At 40.9% G+C, this 6,146-nt stretch overlaps 1 pseudogene; it reads left to right on the top strand.

Moving 5' to 3' along the window:
- The first annotated feature begins 4,616 nt into the window (after positions 1 to 4,616).
- Positions 4,617 to 4,735, top strand: LOC111745737 (annotated as a pseudogene).
- Positions 4,736 to 6,146: the final 1,411 nt, after the last annotated feature.

The raw sequence follows: 6,146 nt of genomic DNA, 5'->3' as shown, positions 1-6,146 counted from the left end.
CTGAAGACACCATCCTTACAGTCCCACTAGGATTGATGCTTCGACTCAGAAACATCAGGTCTCCTTGTGTGCCCTCGGGGGTACCGGGGTCCCCTGCGGCTGCACCAGGGTCCCCTGAGGCTGCACAGCCAGCTCCCTGTCCAGCTGCCACCAGGGACTCGTGCCGTCACAATACATCGGCCAGTGTGCAACTGTGATGGCTCTGCGTGGACCTTCTCCTGGAAGTTAGTGGTCCGCACGCCTGTGTCAGAGGGAGCACTTCATCCGCCGCTTTGGCCTCGGGTTTTCCCACGCCGCTTCGGTGTCTGGTTTTCTGACGGCCATTGGATGTTTGCAACTCTTTGCCCAAGGCTTGGGCCCTTTATCCGTGGTGTGGTGCGTGGGCGGAGAGAAAAACAAGAAATCTGAAACCTGTTTTGCTTATGTTCTCAAGTCCTTTCGTTTCTTTTCTTTATGGGAGTTGGGCGGGGGACAGAATTCAGATTTAAAAATTATGTGCATTAGTGATTTCTTCTGTGGTCCAAAAAGTCCATCATTATTTTTTTTTCCAGTGAAAAATAATATTACAATTTGAAAAACACTGATCTATTCCATTAACGTCATTTTCTAAATGAGCCTCAAAGAGCACCATGCAACTTTCCTAAAATCGCAATTCTGCTTGATAGTGACTGTCCTCAGAAATTCTAAGTGAATGCCTTTTTATGCCTTAAAGTCAAAGAATTAGTGGCTGGATAAACCATGGGCCAATACGATTTTTAAGTGTAATTTGTATCTCTGAAAGTCTCTCTACTTTATGACTTCAGATGACTGAGCTTGTAAAACTAAAGACCAAACCCAGGAACTAAATCATATTCTATTGTTTACTCATGTTTATCCAACCAGCCATTTATCTATTTATGCATTCATTCATTCAACAAAAATGTGCTAATTACCTACCTACTATGTTTTGGGCACAGTGCCAATAAATGTTTCGAATTATCAACAAGTAAATTTCATTTAAAAAGGCCTCTTCCAGCAGAGGGAAGTAGGGGAGATAGAATACGCAATGCACGTTCGTAAGCGCCTTAACAGGGATCATAGTGGGAAAAAAGTTAGCTGGAACACCAGAAATGAGGCCATATGGAAAATGACATTTGAAATGAACCCGAAAGAAAACTTTTACTAAACACTGAAAGCCATACCAGTCATAGCATGAACTAAAGCATAGAGTCATGAAAGATGTGACTCTGTTATTGAAATGTCCTTATTTCTTACAGTTTCTCATAATAGCCAGTGTCAGTGGGTTGCTTTATACAGCAACTTACTACTTAAAGCAAATAAATGGCATAGCGTGATGAGAATAAGAAGTGGATTATATGAGAGGAGTCCTAATTTCACGCGTTTGTTATGCCACCGACTAGTTATAAGCTTGGGTCGATTAATACCTCTGAGAATATTTTCCCCAGATAAATAAAAAGGTTTTAAATCATAAGAGATGAAGCGGTTATAACAGTAATAAGGGTTACAATTAAAACATGTTCTAAGTTCCTGGCATACACTTTTAAACAAACGAATCCTCGCAACAGTGCAATCATGTAGATACTCTTCTTCCCTCATTCCAGACATAATAACCAAGGCCGGTTGTTCTCATATTGTTTTAGACATACGAACACTTGGGAGGGATGCTTGTTAGAAATGATGTTCCCTAGACCGTCCCCAACCCCTTCTAAGAAATTTGATTCGCTAACTTATCCACCTCGCCAGTGCATTAAAACTACCCACAAAGCTTTTCAAATCACCAAAGCATTAATCACCAGTCAGATAAATTCAATCAGAACATCTGGGGCTTGGGTGGTCCCACTTTACCCAAGGTATTTGAATGTGCAGCCGCGATGGAGAACTCCTGATTTAGATCTGTTCGTCCAGCTCCCCCAGATGATTCCGACCCATGCCGAAAATCTGTGAGTGGGACCTGAGGGTGACAGGGAAGCAGGGAGGATGAACTGTGGAGGCGAAGATCATGGCGGCTGAGAAATAAAAGGGGCGACCAGTCGTGGAGAGAAGCAGATATAGGCTGCCTGTTTAGCAGAGGAAGGCAATTTAACAGATGATGCAGTGTTAGATTATTTACATCAGCAATTCGAGCCAGCGTTGCAAATTTAGGACAGATTTCTTTTCCCATTTGCCATAAATAAAATTCAAGTCGTTCGAACCAAGACCTGACTAAGAGGTGAAACAAAATCCTTGATGAAAACTGGAAGTTCCATCACGTTCAGCTACAGGGAGTGTGTTTGGAGGACAAGTCAGAAAGGAGCTTAGCGTGCCGAGTGATAAAGCAACACGAGGTCACCTTTGGGTTGGATCTTAATTAACATTTTTATTAAAAATCGTGGAGAAGAAATTAAACAGAAATGAAAACAGAGGAAGAGAAACCTGCTGTTGGTACTTAATTGTAAAGTTCTAAACACATAGATTTGGAGAGCAGAGATAATGCAAATGCAACTAAAAAGGTTAAAATGCAAAAAAAAACAAAACAAAAAAGCATGATTAGTCGTTCTATCAAACCATAAAATCTAAAAACAAAGGGGTCCCATACCTGTAGAATGAACGGCCTTAGAAATAAAGGGAAATCAATATTTGCCTTTTTGGATGAAAAGTCAAATGATTTGCCAAGAATATTAGCATCTTAATTCTCTTTTCCTAAATTATCTTCATTTCTTCATGCCTTGGGCAACTTTGACTTTGAGAATGGAGAGACCAGATACGCATGTGATTTTTAAAGTAGTACGTGCTTACCTCGACTTACGGAGATTATCTTGTTTAGTGTTCACAAGCAACCTTATGAGACAGGCATTATTCGATTGTTTGATAGAAAATGGCAGCTCAGAGTACAGGAAATGGCACTTTTCAAATTCATGCAGAACGTGGAAAGACAGGATTAGATCAGTTTCGAAGCCTGAACTTGTTCCTCTCCAGCAATCCGACTGTTTTGGAGCTTGCGCTGGAAACCGGAGTTAGGATGCCACCTCGTCCTCCTAAGCGCATCGTCTCCATAGATTTGCCACACCAATTACCACACACGCCACTTATCTGAGACTCAGTTTCCTCTGGAAGAAAATGCAGAAGATAATAACTAGCTCTCAAGACAGCAGAGGTCAAGTCAGTGAAGTCTCTTCTTTCAACGTTTTGTGATAAAATTTTCAACCATACAGCAAAGCTGAAAGAGATTTATAGTAGAGACCCATGTATCCGCCTAGTGAAGTCCACTATTAGCATGTTACTAACTTCCTTAATTATATACACCATCTATCTATCACTCTATTCACCAATCCATCTTACTTGCGGATGCATTTTCAAGCAATTTGCAGACATATCTGTCTGAGGTTGGTTTTAAGTTGCCAAAGGACCTTACAAATGCATAGATCATTATTATTAACGTTACACTTCGTATTTTAATAGCTGCCTCGCATTGCCTCTGTCACAATGAGTGGTAACTAGACCAACTGCCTGTTTTCAGTTGTGACAGCATTTGGCTCTTCTGCTTCGTTATTGAATGGTACTTCTTAATAATTAAAAAGGAAAAGAAGCTGCGGTTCATTCTGCTCCCTCCTCCCACTCTGCTCAAGAATCATCTCTTCTCTTTGGGGATTATAACTATTGTTTTTTTTTCTCTCAGCACCCCCAATCCAGCCTTCCTTCCCTTCCTTCACTCAATTACTTTCCCCATATCCGACCATTTCCCCAAATATAGTGAAAATAATAGTTGCCCTATGTGAAGAATTTGTTAAAATATCTCTATGAGGGAGGGATGGATTAGAAAAAAAAGGAAAACCAAGCATTTGCCATAGAGTGTGTCAGTTGCTATATATGTTATTCTATAATGTATGAGTCAGTAATACATTTGTACATTATATATAATGCGTGTATAATTTTTATTATTTATTTACATATCATAGAATAAATATTTGTACTTATACATTATATCTGTATTATAAACTATAAATATTGGGTGTAATATTTATGCACTACAGAAAAAATATATAATTATACTATGTAGATACTAAATAAGTACTCAATAAATAAATGCATCTATTTACCACTAACGTATATAAATACATTTCTTTACATGAGAGCCAGTAAATCCAGAGGCTACCTTTATTTCAATGAAATATTGAAAAATAAAAATAAAAGGAAAAAAAAAAAGGATAAACAGAGAATTGCCAAATCTTGAAAATGGCAGGATAGAATAGACGGATGCCTCTGGGAAAACTGAAAATCCTTACATGGGAAACGTAGGTGGAGCTACCAGACTTTAAGGAGGGGTTCCATGTGGTGTGGGAGTCTCTGTGCAGTTGGGAGAGGCAGTAATCCTCACTGCCATCCTCATCCACGTGCCACACAATATTGTCATCTGACAGAGGACAAGAAAGCAAACCGTCATTCTCTCCAAATATGCATGTCTTAGCTTCTATGGAGTTGCTGCAGTTAAATAAACAGAGCTTCCGGAGAAGCTCCGAGTCACACATCTGGACTGGCTCCAAACAGTTTTCACAAAACGGACAGCAAACTCCCCTCAAACTTTCTTAATATTGGCAGTGACCCCCGGAGCCAAGCACGAAGCAAAATATTAACATTTTGTCTACGGCCATGCTACCCGGAACAAGCCCGATTCCATCTGATCTCAGAAGCTAAGGAGGGTCGGGCCTGGTTAGTACTTGGATGGGAGACCACGTAGGAAGACCAGGTGCTACAGGCGTAAAAAATAAAAAATAAGGGATTGTAAGCTGACAAGGTCCTTGCAATCTGTGAGGTCAACCAAGGGTTGCCACACCTAAAAAAAAAAAAATTTAACATTTTACAAGCCTAAAAAAAAAAAAAAATTAACATTTTACAAGCGAAGGGATCCCACCATGTGAGCTTTGGGAACAAAGTGCCTCTATTTCTCTCAGAGTTTACCCCGATGGCAGAGCCTCTTGTACAGCTCATTACCAATGCTCTGATAGCTGCCCCCAGAGAATGTATCGACTTTTCTAGGATGCTCGAAAGATCAAAATAATAGAATCAAGTGACAACAAGCCCTGCAGGAATGAACCGGTCACGTGGAGAAGAGGTGTCTACCATGGAGAGCTCTGTGTGAGTGTTGCCTTCTGCTGGAGGACCAGGGGGTGGGGGTTTGGGTGGGATGGGACATAGCATCTGAAACAGAAGATGTGTTGGTGCAACGTATGCCAGGTCTCAAGAATGGCTGCATCTCTCCAAAGGCTGGCGGCAGAGGAAAACTCAGAGGTTTCCTCTTGAGGATATTGGCACAGTCACAGGGAGCACCAAATCCCTCTAGGTCATAAAGAATCTCCCCCCAGGGGAAACTTACAAAGAAAAGTCCTTGGCAACTTCCGAGATCCCTGACCCTCTTGGAAAAGTAGAGATGGAGGACTAGAATGGGCACCTGTTAGCAATACAACATTCCAGGCATTTTTTTGAGTGCCTAATATATGCCTGTTGGTTTACGGACATTATCTCTAGTCTTCCTCTGGACCCATGTACCTCAAATACTATCGTCTCCCTTTTACAGGCTGGGAGACTGAGGCATCACAAGGTAAATCATCTCATTAGGGTCATGTCATGTTAAGGAACTACATGCTCCATGTGAGATTAAGAATCAGATCTGCCAAACTCTAAAGCTTGGGCTTTTTCCAATATTGCATGTTGTGGTTGAAAGATTTTACTAATTACTACAATCTTTTTATGGTTTAGGAATTTGGATTTCCTAGGAGATGGATTTTAGGGCAATTCCCAAGGTTGGACATGCATACAAATCACCTGGAGATCCTGAGATCTTGTTAAGCACACACTCTGATTCAGCAAGTCTGGGGTGGGACCTGGGATTCTGCATTTTCAGCCAGTGCCCTGATGACACAGATGCTGCTGATCAGAGGACAGAGCTAAGAGCAGTGGCTTTTAGAGCATGTGACCTAAAAGAGTAAAGCCTTGAGCCATTTTAGACGTGGTATCTGTGAATATCTGCATAAAACTGCTTTCACTAGGTAGAGGTTCTTTTCAGGATTAGTGTTTTTTGGGTCATCATTAAGGATAGAACCTAAATGTATTTCACACCGGGCATATTTAATTTCCCTTTATTCATCCCATCAACAGAGATTCATTGACTA

Source organism: Pteropus vampyrus, unplaced genomic scaffold (assembly GCF_000151845.1).
Source record: "Pteropus vampyrus isolate Shadow unplaced genomic scaffold, Pvam_2.0 Scaffold163, whole genome shotgun sequence".
Classification (NCBI taxonomy): Eukaryota; Metazoa; Chordata; class Mammalia; order Chiroptera; family Pteropodidae; genus Pteropus; species Pteropus vampyrus.
Note: the sequence above shows the minus strand (reverse complement) of the source record. Positions and strands in the feature narration are given on the sequence as shown.